Source organism: Leopardus geoffroyi, chromosome E2 (genome assembly GCF_018350155.1).
Source record: "Leopardus geoffroyi isolate Oge1 chromosome E2, O.geoffroyi_Oge1_pat1.0, whole genome shotgun sequence".
Taxonomy (NCBI): domain Eukaryota; kingdom Metazoa; phylum Chordata; class Mammalia; order Carnivora; family Felidae; genus Leopardus; species Leopardus geoffroyi.
The window spans coordinates 60,509,558-60,525,436 of NC_059335.1; the positions used below are offsets into that span (position 1 = coordinate 60,509,558).

Sequence of the window (15,879 nt, forward strand, 5' to 3'; positions counted from 1 at the left end):
GGAGGAGAGAAGTGCAGAGCCCAGGACCCCGAGTCCCAAGGCCGGGGCGGGGGCGCGAGCGGGGGCGCCCATTCAGCATGGCGACCACGTGTCCCAGTTTGCCAGACTTGCCCCTGCTGTCCTACAACCCTCGGTGTTTCTTTTCTTGACACAGGAGCCCTCATAGTTGTGCAGACCACTGTGAGTGGGTTTGGTAGCCCCGCCCCCATTCTTATTCCGGCTGCATTTTTCCAAGCGAATCCCAGATGCCAGATCACTTTGCCTGTAAAGACTTCAAGAAAAGCAGTGGGCCCTTGGGGACAAACCGGTGGTCAGCAGTCGGGTGTTTCAAAGAGCGTATGAATGCGTTACTGGTGTGAATGAGTCGTTGGCTTTTTTCATTTAAACTAGAGTGAATTTGAGGCCTTCCCTGTGGCCATATCCCTTTTCAGCCACATTCTGCGAGGCCCTCTTGGCATGGAGAGGAAGGGACGGCGTCATAGCTGAGCTCCTGGAAGCGGTAGTCCCTGGAGTGTGGACGTCAACCATGCCAGATCCCTCAGGAAGACCCGGAGGCCTTAGAACAATCTGGAAACCTCTGGTGCAGAATGGTTGCTTCGAGGCCCACAGCAGGCACAGGGTTCATGCCACAGGCACAAAAGAACGTGCTCACAGGTGGTCTGTCCATGCGGCCGGGTGGGGGACAGAGGGGAGCCACGGGCAGGAAGCATGGACCCCTGGGAGAGAGGTGAGTCCAAGCGACTAAGTGAGGAGAAAGGTAAAAAGCAAGTCACAGGGCAGGGCAGGCCCCTCAGGACAGCCAGTGGCCGGCCCATGACAAGACCAATGCCCAACAAAGTCACCTGTGGGCCCCCACGTGAGGCTCTATTGGTGAGGACACTTTCCAGCCATAGAAGAATAGAACGTAACTCAAAATAGGTTAAGCAAAGAGGAGACCGTTAGCTCACAAAACTGGGCTCCACGGGGCGTGCTTCAGGCATAGCCGGATCCAGATGTCCAAATGGTGGCGTCAGAGTCCAGTCTAATGGAAAGGGAAGGGTGAGCCCCACCAGAACCACGTGGACAGAGTGGAGAGGAGGGTGGCTCCCCAAAGGAAACCCAAGGTACCGTTGCCAGAAACAGGAAGATGGGTGCTGGGCAGGCAAGGAACAGATGTCCCCACCGAGGGAACTTGTGCGGCTGCAAGGATGGCCCGGGGGTAGAAATGGGGCGAAGCAAGAAGTTTCCAGCCCTGAACCTCGGGACACGGCCGCGTGCAGGATGGGGATCGCGAGCTGGCAGCTCCCGGGTCAAATCCACCCAGCGTGTGTGTTTGGCTCGGCCACGGGCTGTTTGAAAATCACAGAAGTCCACGGGAATACCCACGCTTCTGCTGGGGACCTGAGAGAGATGTCCCTGCTGGGGCTGTGATGCCACCGGGACACGGTGGGTGGGGTGGGGCAGCCGAGGCCCCCAGGAAAAGGGCGTGAACACCCCCTACAGCCACCCAGCTCCTGCCTCGCTCGTTCCCGCCTGGCCCCTCGTGGCCCGCAGGGCACTGTGGCTGGGCGAGGCTGGGCGCAGGTCCCCTGCACGGCTGGCACGGCTAAGACCCTGCGGAGCAGCGTCTAGGTGGGTCCTGCGGGCCCCGCGGGTTCAGAGGCCCCCGAGGAAGTGCCGGCGAGGTTGGGAGTCTCCCGCAGTCAAGACCAGCCCCTCCCAGCCGCCCCCGTGGGGTCACCGCCGGCCCAGCAAGTCCTGCCCGGCCCACCCAGGGGCCGAGGCCAGAAGTGCCCTCAGCCCTGCAGCTCTTGGCCCCGGAGGTGGAAAAGCCCCTGCAGTTCAGCGACGGCAAGCTGGCTTCCGCATCCCTCCGCCCCCCAAACACACACACACAAACACACACACACGGGAGTGTCTTGGCAGCTGGCTAGCGCTAACGTGGCTCCATTGCTTTGGGGGACTTTGAAGGAAACTAATTAAAAGCAGCTGAGATGTGAAAAGCTGGAAGGTGGCAGGAGCCAGGGACAACTTTCCACAGGGCTCGGGAGCGAGCCGCCTAGCCGCCGCCACCCCCGCCATGAGCCACCGCGTCCAGCCAGGCCTCCTCAGGCCGAGGGGCGGGAGCGAGCGCGTGGCCGTGGCCGTGGGGCCGGGCGGGCGGGCAGCGGGGCTTGCCGGGCCGGTGCTGGGGGCGGGGGTCACTTGCTGTGGCTCCTAGAGTGGCCGTCCCCCAAGCCTGGTGCCCTGGACAGCCTCCCTCGGCCAGGGTCCGGGGAGGGGGCTTCGTGATCCAGGACAGCGAGGTCGGCAGGAGACCCGCGCTCAGGTTCTCCCATTGGGAAAGCGGCCCCCGCTGGGTCAGAAAGCCAGACTCCGACCTTTGAGGGGCAAGGGGAGGCGCGTGCCGTCTGGAAGCTTCCGGATCCTCCTCTGTGCCGCGGCCTTTATCGCGTGGGCTGTTGCTCCGCTAACAACGGGTGCGCCACCGTGACCAACCGAGCCCCATCCGTGCCATTTCCGGGGGTGCCCGGTTGCTTTTATTTCCGACCAAGTTCTTACTTAAAAATGAGTGTAAACATTTTATCTGGGGGAAAACGACCAAGATGTGCCTACAACACGGGAGGTGGCGGCGTCTGCCCGCCAGCCCCTCCAGACACCCCCCGGGGCCAGCCCGCGGGCGGCGCTGGGCCGTGCTCTCCCGCGGGACCGCAGCTGGGCCCGGAGCCCCGGCGCCGGCAGCCGGAAGCGGCAGGTGGGCGCGGCGCGGAGGCCACGGGGGCTTGGCTGGCCCGGCGCTACCTTGGGCCTCGTGTTCACGGCGGGCGCTTGCGCCCGATCCGTGGGGCGGCCACGCCCGGAGACCGCGGGTGCGCGGGTCTGTGCCGGGAGCAGGGTGTCGCGGCCGTGGGCGGTGGTCTCTGCTCGGCGGCACACAAAGGAGGGGCACGGGGTGGCAGTTACGCCCTTGACCTCACTGCCGACCCCTCCCAGTGTTCCCGGTGCTGCATGAATTTGTGTCCTTGCCGGTCATCGTCGCACAGAGGACCCACCAGGTATCTGGCCCTGAGCGAGGTACTTGACGTGCGGTATTTCCTTTAACCGCCACGTGACCCTGCCGCCGTCCCCAATGTGTGCAAGGGGTCCCTGAGGTGTGGACAGAAGTGTCATTTGCCCGCATGCCTGGATTCCACACTTACACCTGAAGTACTACATCTGCTTTGAGAATGTTCCCAGCCCATGCCCAGCCCCACCTGTAGACCCCAGATCTGAAAGGAGCCAGAGGCGGTGGTGGCGTCACCATCCCCGAGCTCAGAGCCCAGGGTTCTGCACGGTGACAGGACGTCATCGGTGATAGGACAGAGGGACCACCACGTGCACATACACAGCCTGAGCGTGCACACGCACGCCAGAGTCTCCCACGTGCGTGTGCATGCACACGCATACACACGTGCACGCACACGCTCACCCACACACCCAGGCGCGCGCACACACACACACACGCAGGCGCATCCGCACACACACAGATGCACACGCGCGCGCGCCCACACACACGCGCGTGCACGCACACACAGGCGCAGGCACACGCACGCGCGCACACACGCGCACGTACAGACGCGTGCGCGCGCACACACAAACCGCCCTGACTCCCTCGCAGGAACCGTGTAACGGGCGCCACCTGCTGGACAGTTGAGGGGACAGGAGTCCTGCAGCCGCGGGGCCCCCACAGCCTGGCTGAGACCCCAGATCCCCCCTCTCCCCCTCCTCCCGGAGAACCTGCTCAGCCGAGGCCCCGCCATCCCAGCCAGAGTCCCGGGTGTGGGCAGCGCTGGGGGACATTTCTTCTGATGGGAAAAAGGAGTCCCAGAGAGAGGTTTCTATAGCAGCGCCTTTTAAATATCTAAATCCCTGCCTTGTTTCTAGGCCTGTGGTGCACGCGGAGGGCAGTAGGAAATGGATTGTTCTCAAAACGATAGTAGGGAAATAATAGCTAACATTCGCTGGAGTATATCGCGAGCTAAATGCTTTACATACGCCGTGTGATGTGGCCCTGTGGACCCCATGAGGTGACCATCAGACCCGCTTACAGGTGGGCAGACGAGGCTCAGAGAGGCCCAATCAGCTGCCTGAGGTCACACAGCCAGGAAATGGTGGCGCCTGGACTTTTGAGACGGGCAGACTGGCCCGTGGCCCCCAGCAGGTGAGCGGGGCCAGGACCCCTCTCTCCGGGTCGACCTGCCTCACGTGGTTCACGCCACCCTGCCCCTGCTGATAGGGAGGGGCAGGGCAGAGTCTGACTTTCTAGTGTATGGAGTGGGGTTCACTCCTGCTGTCCCGGAAGAGAGGGGACCCTGGGGACACAATGCAGGGGGAAGGGAGAGTGGACGAGCACATCACCTCCGCTTCCTCTCCGTCTGGCTGGCGCCCCTCCTGCAGCCCCAACGGGCCCTGAGGCTCCCATCCCAGAGCAGCAGGATGTGCGGGCTTGGCTCGGGGCAGCGTCACCCCAAAGTCGGGGTCACCCTCGGCTGGGGCCGAGACGCCCGGAGGGTCACCGGCCTGCAGAAAGCTGTGCCCCGCCCCGTCCTTCCCTACCTGACGCTGTCCCCACTCGAGAGCCTGTAATAATCTGGGTCTCTAGAGGTCCCAGGGGCCCGCAGCGGTCTGGGATCGCAGGACCTCGTGGGGCAGGTCCCCATGCCCACAGCCCCACGAGCACCCCACTTGATTAAGAGGGGGCCTGGGCTGGGTGACTCGAGCCACGTGCGCCTCTCAGGCTAGTGGCAGTGCTGAGGGGGCCCCATCCTTGCACAGACCCTCTCTGGCCCCCAGCTGGTCCCCTCTCTCCTCACCTCCACCTCAAAGGCCAGAGCGCGGGGTGCCTGTGCCCACACCCCACACGCCGTCAAAGGAAATCATGGTCCCAGTGCCTGTTTCAGCCCCTGGCAAAACGTCCCGCTTTCCTCCTCCTCTGCCTCTAACTGACAGCAAAGCAGCAGAGAGCAGGAAGGGAGGACCCTGCAGGGCCTCGGCCCGTGCACCCTCTGCGGTCAGAGTCAGGCCTTGTCTGGGATGAGTGCATATCGTGTCATGTAGCCGTGCCCCTGGGGGCCGCTGGCTCCTCTGCTGCTGGGGACGGGGCTGGGCGGGGCCTGTGAAGGCCACACCACGGGCCATGCAGCCAGAACCCCCAGCGAGTGGCTCCTACCCAAGGAGGTTCCCCCCCCTGCTGCCCTGGGCTCAGGTCAGTGTGCAGGGAAAGGAGATCCCCTCCCCCCCCACTATGACCATTTCCTCACTTGCAAAGCAGGGATGATGTCAGTGTCAGGGCCTCAGGGGACACCACAGAGCCAGCCGAGAAATGGTGGGACACAGCTCGGTGCTTCCCTCGGCCATGCTGGCAAACAGGGTGGGGGTCCCGAGACCGTGGAGTGGCGGTCACATGAGTGCAGGCCCTAGCTATCTGGGAGCAGGGCTCCCGGCAGAGGGAAGGGCCAGGCAGGTGTGTGGGCATGAGGGTCCCTGGGCATCTGTGTCTGCGAGGCTGGCTCTGGCGGCTGGGTGGCCAACAGGATGGGGGAGGAGCAGGTGCACGAGCAGGCGGGGCTAGCGGTTGGCGTGGGGGGGGGGGGGATGGGGTTGGCAGGAGTGAGTCCCAGGATTTAGGCCAGAGCAGGGCTGGGGAATAGTGGGCCATTTGTGGAGAAGCGGGTGGGGCCACCCCCTGAGAGGTGCCAAGGAGGGTCCTTCCCACCTCTTCCAGCTCCTGGGGACTCCGGTGTCCCTCGGCTGTGGCCACACGGCTCTATCCCTGTGTCTGTCTTCACATGGAGGGGCCCGCTTAGGTGGCCTAGCACACCCTCCCCTCCAGAGGAGCCTGCCGCGCTCCCGCCTCAGGCCCACACTCGCCCCTCCTGTCTGCACAGCCCCACGTGGCCTTGCAGCCCTCTGCCCCCAGCCTCAGACCTCCCTAAGCTCGTCTCCACAGCCCCCTGTGTGACATAAGCCCCCTGAGCCCTGCTGTGGAGGGACCCACAAGCCCCTGTGCCAGCGAAGGATCTTCCTTCTGCAGTGGGGCTCCTGGAAATCCTGAGAACTTCCCAGGGCACAGCATCTTTCGCCAGCCGTGGGCTCAGGAGAGCTGTGTTCTGGAGGCCTGATTGCCCTGAATTGGACCCACTGGGATATCAGCCCTGTGCGGTGGCACCTGTGTCCCCATCCAGAGTCACGCCCCAGCTCCTGGCAGGGAGCCTGGAGCATCAGAGGTGCTCGGCTGGAATTCGCCAAGGGAATGAGGGAGGGAGGGAATGAACGAATGAGTCAGTCGGTCAGTGAGCTGAAGGAATGCATGCAGAAGGCAGGGAGTGAGCGGGAGGGTGGGTGAGGGCTCCCGGGGCGGGGACAGCCTGGAGTGTGAACTGCCCACAAAAAGGTCACAGGGGACCAACCACAGGCTCAATTTCAGCCCCCGCAGTTTCAGTTCAAACGCTATTTTGTTTTATGTGAATTTGTAGTCCAAGTTTGCAAATGGGCAGACTTCACCCTAACGCCTGGATTTCTGGCTTTTCCAGAAACGGCCGAGAGCCCGGGGTTTCCCGGGGGCCACAGGCAGGCGGCCGGTGCCCACGCAGCCACGAACCTGCGTCGCCCGTGGGCTCCAGCGTTATGGCCTCCACACTTCTCCTGAACCTCCTTATCCAGGCGGAGCGCCTGGCCCTGGGGACTCAGCACAACTACTCAGAAGCTCAGTCCTGGCGGGGGGCGGGGGGAAGGGTAGTCAAACAGGGCTTGTGTGAGAGGGTGCGGCCGGGCTGAACCCAGCCAGCAGAAGGCCGGGAGGCTTTGGACAAGAGGCCGCCCCCACCCCTCCCAGGTGGCCTTCATGAAGACAGGGCGGGGGGCAACACACACTGCCTGGGGAACCCCTTCCCGCCCTGAGAACAGGGCCGTGGCCGTGGCCGTGACAGGAGAGAAGCCTTCGAGGCTCGCATGACCCGTGGCCCCTGGGCAGAGCCCGCCCTGCCCCCTCCCTGCCTGTGTGTTGGGAGCGGAGGTGGGGAGTGCTGGGGGGGAAGAGGCCTCACCACGGCTGGAGCGGGCCGTGGGTGGCTGGGGGAGGCAAGCTGCCTCCGGGGGTCCCGGAAACCCACCCGGAGGCTGAGAGGCCGCGTGTCCCCGGGAGGATGGTGTTGCCCCCACACTCGAGCGCCCACTCTGCGTCAGGTGCTAGGAGGGAGGATGGGCCGGCATAGCGGACAGCTGGCAGGGGACCGCCCGGCAGAAGACGGCAGGGGCAGGGGCAAAGGCCCTGTGGCGGGTCAAAGGGCCTGCGACAAGGCCCATGGAGGGAGGGCAGTCCCGGGACCTGGGGCTCGCGAGAGCCAGGCTGTTGCAGCCAGAGGCTCACCCGACACCCAGCTCAGCCCCCGCGGAGCGGGGGTCACCTGCCCACGGGAAAGGCGCCCTCGGGAATGCTGCTCAGATCGGAGCGGTCGGCCAGTCAGGGCCCCAGGAGAGCGTGGCCAGGCCCTCTGACTGTAGCTGCCTGGAGACTGGCCGAGACCATGTGGCCAGAGGACAGCAAGGGGGCTGGCCCGGGACCCCAGGCAGCCTGGCAGGGAACACTAGCCGGAAGGTCAGGAAGGTCACTGCCCCAAGCTGCTGACGAGGAAGGAAGTGCCCATCCCCCGTGTGGCTTCCAGCCCTGGGGCCTTGAAACAGTCACTTTCCCTCTCAGGGCCTCTGTTTCTCATCTGAGCCACAGGGAGAATGACAGGACCACCTCTAGGCCTGAGAGGGCTGACAAGGCAGTTAGCTCCTCGGCACATCCCCCACCCCGGGCCCAGACAGGGCAGGTCCACCCACCCCAGCCCTTGGCCTTCAAGGCCCACCCACCACCAGAGAGCCCCGCCCCCTCCACAGACCTCAGCAGGACACGCCCCAGGCCAGGCCCCAGAGGCAGGGAGCAGGGAAGGGGTGGGAGTCCAGCAGGTATGGAACCACATGACCCCCTCTCCCCCCCTTCCCCCCCCCACCCCGGGCCACGTCCCCAGGGCCCTCCTGCTGTGACAGTCCCAGCCGGTCAGGCCCCTCTGTGTGATACAGCCCCAGCCTACCACGCGGGAGCCCTGTGACCCCGAGCCCATCCCCTATACTCCTAGCCTCGGTTTCCTCATCTGTAAACCGGGATTGGGTGCTTGCTTCCTGCACGTGTGGCCCCTGAGCCCAGCATGCGACAGGCGCCTCCCTGGGGGGATGGCCTGGCCCGTCAGCCCGCCAGCCACCCTTAGTGCCCGCCTCCTCCCGCAGGCCCGTCCTGACTCCGCAGAGCCCTGAGCACCGAGGACCCCGCCCCCGCCAGGCTGCCCACCAGTGTTGTACTAATCTGTCCATCCTTGGGAAGTGAAGTTATAATCACTTTTAATTGAAAAAGGAGGCTGATAGGATCCTGAACCTGACGGGGGAGTAATTAACACAGCCACGGGGTCTCCGAGGAAGCTCATTCATCTTGTCACTCAGGAGACAGCTCATTAAACCCTGCCGTCCCCACGTCCCCACCAAGGGGGGCAAGGGGACTCACGTGGAGGCCTCGCTCAGCACAAGATAAACTCAGTTTCCAAAAGTCAGAAGGTTTCCTGGCCTTCCCTGGGGGTCTCGGGGCACAGAGCGGGAGCCCTATAGCTGTCTGCCAACTCACTTCTCAGCTTCCTTACCTGGGAAATGGGTCTAAAGCTGCTTCCCCAGGCCGCCCGGAGGCAGGGAAGACTGGCCCCGGGCACATCATCCCAAGGTCTGGAGTAGCAGGAGCCCAACCGGGGCCCAGCCATCGTTCCAGGGTCCGTGGCTGGCTCTGCCCTCCCGGTTGCCGGGACCTGACCTCTGCGCCGACACGTGCCACGGTCAGGGTCACAGGGTGACAGCTTGCAAGTTTCCTGAAGCATGCCCTGGGCCGCAGCGCCAGGGGGTCTAGGTGAGCCCCAGATTCTGCCTCCGGGCACTGGCCCCCCGCCCAGCCTTGGTGGCAAAGATCTGGAGACCTCCCTCCCTGAGTGCGTGGGGGACGGCTGAAAGAGCCCCTGCGGACAGGGCCACCACTGTCCTGACAGAGTGGACTCAGGGCTTCGTGCTGGGCGGCGAAAGTAATGACAAGTAACTGACTTTGATCGCGAACGGTCACGTGTTAATGGGACGTCTGGGGGGAGGGATGATGAGAGTCCTTCCCCAGAAATCAGAGCCATGGGAAGCCTTGAAGCCTCAGGGGCTTTCCCAGTGGGACCCTGAGCCCAGGGGACTGAGGCCGGCCGATGCCGTGATGGGGGGTCTTGAGAAGGACAGAGGGCCAGGTCTCTGAGAGGGGCTGTCCGCTCCAGCAGGGCCCAAGGAGACCTCAGGTCTGCAAGCATATTGGGGGCAGGGTCCACCCTGGGGACTGGGGGCGCCAGGACGAGGCCGGCCACCTACACCTCCCAGGTCCCTCCCCACGTCACTCTCGCCGCTCGCTATTCCCCGCCTGGCCGGCGGGGATGACGCTTATCAAGCTGGGTGGCCCCAGTCCTTCTCCAGACCAGCTGCTCCAGACCGGCACTCAGAGCAGTGTCTCTTCCCTTCTCTGGAGGGCCAGGGGTGGAGACCCCAGCTCCCAGCTCCCTGCTCCTGCCCACAGGTGCCTCAAGCATCGCTAGAGTGCTGCCCTTGCCCGGAGCTCGAAGCCCTTGGCTCCCGGAGCCCAGGCTCTGCTGCTGTGTGGCCTTGAGCAAGCCAGCACCCTCTCTGAGCTGCAGCTCCCATTTGTGAAGTGAGCACACTAAACTAGGTGCCCCCAAACATCCTTGTTCTAGAATTCCGAGACCAAGTTGCTCACCAGGCCAATCTGAAGACGCCTTGCCCGCTTTAGTTTTAAAAGTGGGTTCCCTGGATCCCTGGAGTTCTGACGCTGGCCATTAGCATGTCCAAAAACCCACCGCCCTCCACGTCCTGCCGAGCTGCCTCTCCGCTTTGGGACAGTGGGCACTTGTTTCGTTCACCCCCAACTTGGCTGGGAGTTTCCTGGGGCCGCTGAGTCCCACTGTGACCCCTGCATGTCAGACCCTGACCGGGAGGGCCCCAAAAGGTCCCTAGTCCCTCTAGCCAGGGAACTGCCCGAGGAATAGGTCAGGGGGCAGCTAGCGTGTGCTGGGGCTGAGTTGGCACAGCGTTCACGTTTAGAGTGTAGGACACGCTCCCGACACTGAGTGTTGGCCTTGCCACCAGGCATTCCTGCACTCAGGTGCCAAGGCAGAGATGGAGAGGCCCCGGATGCCGCCCCCCCCCCCAGCGCGGCCCCTCCTGCCTGCCAGCTCCTCCCAGAGAAACAGGGTCCAGGGTCTAAGAGCCTGCGGCCCCTCCACAGCCTTGGTGAGGGCATACGGGTACGTGTGTGTGCATGGGTTCGTGTGTGCATGTTTGCATAAACCTGTAAGTGTGTACATGCTCGTAAGTGTGCACACGTGTGGGCGTTTGTGCGTGTTTGCATAAGCCTGTACGTGTGTACATGCTTGTGAGTGTGCACAGGTGTGGGCGTGTGTGCATGTTTACGGGTGTGCACGCATGTGGGCACGTGTGTGCAGAGAGGGGTATCTGGCCCATCTCACAGAGGGATGAGCCGAGGACTGCAGAGCTTGCCCGAGGCACCCAGGGAGGTTAGCAGCAAGGCTGGGCACAGCCAGGTCCGCTCCAGCCTGTGCTGGACCCTGGGCAGGAAGGAGTGGAGCGTGGGGCCTGAGCCAGCGTGGCCGGGCAGGGCAGCTGGGCCCTCCCTCATGCTGCCTGCAGCGGAGGTGGGGGCAGTGCCGCAGTAACCCCAGAGGGCCAGAGAGTGACCTCGGACGGTGGCCGTGCTAGCTCAGTGGTCGGGGAGGACTTCCTGGAGGAGTCGGCATTGGAGCTAGACCCCGGGGAGGAGAGAAGGGAAGGGAATGGCCACCGGGCACCGAGGCAGGGGCTCCCCGACGTGCAGCGATGCGGAGGCTGGCAAAGGGCAAGTCGGTGCCAGGGAGGGTGGGGGGTGGGGGCAGAGGGCAGCGGGGCAGGAAGATCCAGGCGGTACAGTGTCCCCTGAACCCCGAGCTGGGCGCATAAGGGCACAGGAGCCACACTGAGTTTCCCGCCTGGGTCCCCACTTCGCAGCTCCCTTGCTTTCAATTCCCCGACCTCCCTTCGTGGCACTTCCCCGCTCAGCCCGTGTGGGATGGTGTGGCCACTCCCGTCCTGCAGGGGAGGGCTCCGAGGTCCCTAGAGAGCCAGGCTTGTGCCGCCCCGGGCTGCTGGCGCCCAGGGTTCCGGAGGGCACCAATCAGTACGCACACTGGGAACAGCCCCCGGCAGGGGTGGTGACCGGGCCAGGACTCCCGCCTTTGATTTCTGCTGGCTTTGCTAATGCCAGGCGGTTAGCTGGGCCGGCAAGCGTGTTCCAGACCGCACGGACCATCAGGATGTGCCAGACCAGGCCGCTCAGGCTCAGGGAGCGTCCCCTGGGGCAGGGCTGGACACGACAGCCGGCTACGTCTCCTCCCGTCTGGCCGGCACAACCCTGTGACGTGTCGGTCGGACCCTGCCAGCCCCTGCTTGGGACCCCCAGCGCCCACGTCGCTGGGGATCAGGTCTGCTGCCCTGGTCGGAGGCGGGTGTATGCTGTCTCCTCCACGCGGCTGGGGGTGGGTGGGGGAGGGCGGCTCGGTCTGGCCTGCGGGCCGCTGACCCCTGCAGTCTGGGAAGTGGAGAGCTGCCTCCAGGAGTGTTTCCACACCCCAGCGAGGGTCTGTGCGGAACAAAGGGACGGGGGAGACGGGCCTGTCCTTAAGCAGGAGTCCCCACCAGCCCCCTCCCTGTCATTTTCAAAGACATCATCTTCTCCCCATGAGCTCCTCTTATCTCCTTCCTGTTAAAGGATCTCAAATATGCACCCGATAAGGGCAGACAAACAGCTTCCCGGCCCCTCGCAACGCCTGCCTCCACTTTCCCCAAAGTAATTAAGATAAATGCAGCTGATAATTGGCGCAGTATTCTTAAACGTACCCTCGGGCCATATCGCAGATATAATTCCACCTGCACGGGTTTATCTGAGCGCTCGGGTAACAGATAGTTTTTTAAGCGAAGCGGCGGCGTTTGAAGGAAAAGGAAAAGAGAGCATTTGTAGAAGGAATGTCACAAGGAGCCACACTGCGGCGCCCAGAGCCCGGGTGGTGACCGGAAGCCCCTGTATGGCTGGCGGCGGCTCTACTGAGCTGCCCCCAGGCCTCGGGGCGCACCTGGCTGCTCGGCCGGCGGGGAAGGGGGCTGGGATGGGCGTGGGGGGCGCCGTGGCCGTGGAGGGCGCTGGGGCGGTAGTGTCTGGCCAGAAGGGGCCTCTGCGCGGGGGGCTGGTGGGCGCAGGCAGGGCTGTGCTCCTCTCCCTTTGCCCAGCCGCGCTCCTAGGGGAGGACCTGGGGCCGCAAGCCCCGCCCAGCAGAGCTGGCACCTGCTCCTCTGGCCCCGCCCAGCAACCCCTGGCCCCGCCCAGCACGCCCCAGGGGGACAGGCCAGAGGAGGGGGCCAGGCCACAGGCCAGGAGTGCTGCGCACCCGGGGAGGCAGGGCCGGGCAGCCAGGCGCAGAGCAGGGAACCCGCAGCCCGAGGGGCCTCCCAGCCTGGAGCCCCGATCCCCAGGCCTGGCCACGCTTGGCCATGGGTGTCGCCGCCCTCACGAGACCCGGCTCCCCGCCGCTTGCCCTTGTCACTGTTGCCGCACGTGTCACACCCGCACCTGCCCCCCTCACCCGCTCCCCTCTTGTGCCTCAGTTTCCCCTCTGTAAGGGGAGGAGACCGCCTGGTAGGGCGGCCGGGGAGACCACGTGAGGGAAGGAGCAGGACCAGCGTCTCATGCGCCCGGGGCTCCGTGGGGAGGACAGGAGCCGGAAGGAAAGCTAGCAGCCTCTGAAACCGTGGCTGCCCCCTCGTGGGGCACGGCGCGTGCTGCCTGAGCTGCCACCGCGTTGGTTCTGGAACGTTCAGGGTGGGGGCCGGGCTTGGGGCCCACCCTAGGGCACGGCCCCACCCTCCCCCTCATCACTCCCAAACCCCCCCACCCCCATGCCACCGCGCTGCCCCTGACAGCCAGGACGAGGGGACAGAAGGACAGATGCATCTCTCCCGTGTCTCTTCAGCTGTCTCCCGTCTTTCTCCGAGAAGCTGAATCCACTGACGTCTGGGCCACCGGGCGAGGGGCGGGGCCTCGCTGCCGGCTCAGGACCCCGGGTGTCGTGTCACCAGTCATGGAAGATGGAGGGGGGTGGGCGTGTACAGCTGGGGAAACAGGCCAGGAGGCGCAGGGTCACGCGTGGAGGTCGGGGGCACAGTCCCTCCCGCATGCATCCCGCGAGCAGAGGGGCCAGTGTGGGAGCACACGTCCTGCCCTGGCAGCTGAGGGGGTCATCAGTAACTGCCATATCTCACGGGGGAGATACACGCCACCAGGAGGGCTTCTGGGAAGAGGTGGACAGGAGGACCCGGGAAGAGCAAACACCCAGCGGGTGCTTGCCGTGTGCTGGTCTGCTCGAAAGGTCTGGGCGCGCTGCTCCCTTTGCTCCTCCACAACGACCCCTGGAGGTCAGGACTCTGACGGTCCCTAAATTACAGGCTGGGGCGGACCCCATCCTGCGCTGTCTCCCCGAAAGTGGGTGGGAATCAGGAAGAAGGGAGCGAAGTAGGGGGCCTCCCAGGCGGGGATTCTCGGGATCAGAGAGGCCACAGCGAAACAGGGCAGGTTGAAAGGGGAGGGGAAGGAGGAGGAGCAGAGGCCAGACGCCGTGCAGGGGTCGAGGGGTCATGGGGGGCACCGGGAGGGTAGGGGTCCAGGCCTGTGGCGGGACCACCTCTCACCAGGAGCTGCTGTCCCACACCCCGGCCAGAGCCAGCCTGCACGACCACAGTCTTGAGTTACCCAGGGCGAGAACGGCCAGGTAGTGTTTCTGAGGGGAAGGGAGTTACCCACACTCCTGGGGGTTCCCTGGGGTGGCCTGGGATCCAAGGGATTGGATCTCCCGACTTCAAAGGGGCCCCAGGCCCTCTGAAACCCACACCGATGCGCACTGGGGGCTTTGCCAAGGGCCTGGGCAGGGCCAGGAACCCGAAACCCTGGGCACACGCTGCCCTGCCCCCACCCCCACCCCACAGTCTAAGCCCCGGAGACGGGTCCTCCAGCCCCTGGAGGTGCAGTGGGCATAGAGTGTCCTGGGGTCCTGCAGACAGCCACCATCCCGGGGCCAAGCAAACGGGGTGATGGGGCAGCTGAGCTCTGCCCACAGGCTCCGCATCCCCAGGGGTGGGAAGGGGTGGCTGGGCCACAGGACACAGCCACTGTGTCCAGCTCGGGAGCACGATCTCAAGCAGGCCTGCTTCTCAACCCCATGCCTCACTGCATGACGGACAGGTCCCACCAGCTTCTGAGCCTCAGTTTCCCCATCTGTAGTTACCTGTTGACTTTCCCGCTGAACTCCGCGAGGCGGAGCCATGAATCAGCTCGTGGTGATTCACGTAGGCGTAGCGGGAAGGCATAGCGGGAGCTCCAGGTGGAGTCAGCGGGCCTCAGCCTGCCCGCCCCTGGGGAAGGGCGCACCCCTGCGTGGGCGCAGGGCTCCGATCAAAGCCTGGGATCTTGGGAGGAATTCAAGACTCGCAGGCGGGGAGATGAGTTGTCCGCTACTGTGTGACAAATGGCAGCTGAAAGGAAAAAAGTCTGTCACCTGTCACAGCGTCCAGGGACCTGTCACAGCCTCTGGGGGTCAGGCATGTGGGCGCATCTCAGCCGGGCGGCCTGGCTCGGGGCCTCCCCAGCTGGTGGCCCCGAAGGTCAGCAGGGGCTGCCGGCTCATCTGGAGGCCCGACCGGGGCTGGAGGAACCACCTCCAGGGTGGTTGTTCCCGCGGCTGCAGACGGGAGGCCTCGGTGCCTTGCTCGTGGGCCTGCCCACAGGGCTCCTGAGTTCCTGCAACATGGCGGCCAGTGGCCCCCAAGTGGGTGACTGACAGAGCAGGCAGAAGCCACAGTGCCTCGTATGACCTATTTCTAAAGCCAAACACCCTCCCTACCCCCATATCCTGCCCATTAGGGAGCCACCAAGTCCAGCCCGTGTAGACGGGGAGTGAATTGGGCTCCACCGCTTGGAGGGAGGGAACTCAAAGCATCTGTGGCCAAATTCTGTAACCACCATGGGGACTGGCTTGACAGTCCCTCTCCAAATCACAAATGCACTTGCCCTTGGCCCCCCCCCCCATCTCTTCTTAGTACCCTGCGGGCCTCACCTGCAAGTGTCCGTGTCACCCTGCTATTTGTGGAGGCCGTCCGTCCATCCTGCGGAATGTTCCGTAGCCGAGTGTGGTGGAGAGATGAGCCGGCAGACAGACAGACAGGAATCTATTTGTGGAGTCCTGGGGATGGTCTCTAAGAGATGCTGCGAAATGCCAGAAGGAAGGCAGGGAACAGTGAGGGTGGCCGACTGTCTCGTGTTGAAGGACGGAGGGAGATGTGGACGCTTACCCATAGTTGCTGGTATTTACATCAAGAAGCTCTGGAAAGAAACACCGGAATCTGCCCCAAGTGCTGCCCCAGCAGGACCGGGACGGAGGGTCCATGGGGCCGGGGTAGGGCGCGAGGCTTCTCACGTTGCCTGGGGTTTGGGAGCCACACGAACACGTCAGCTATGCACACGTTTCCTAACGGAAAGAAATATAAAATAATCATCCCACCGTAGGGAAAGCAGTCGACTCCCCGCGCCCCCCCCCCCAGCGCTGCAGGGACCCCGGGGCCGGGCCGACCTGCCCCCTCAAGCTCACCCCATCTCCCTGCGGGCCCCGGGGCAGCTTCCTGATGCCCTGCGGCACCGGG

At 64.4% G+C, this 15,879-nt stretch overlaps 1 protein-coding gene and 1 long non-coding RNA gene across 2 annotated transcripts in view; one reads left to right on the forward strand and one right to left on the reverse strand.

The window, feature by feature from the left end:
- Positions 1-15,879, forward strand: part of ZNF469 (zinc finger protein 469) — a 114,317-nt gene that overhangs the window by 82,888 nt on the left and 15,550 nt on the right.
- LOC123577760 lies at positions 14,558-15,637 on the reverse strand. Its single transcript, XR_006702073.1, has 3 exons — positions 15,532-15,637; positions 15,297-15,445; positions 14,558-14,715 (listed from the first exon to the last, which is right to left on the reverse strand). It is a non-coding gene; the product is annotated as an uncharacterized LOC123577760 (long non-coding RNA).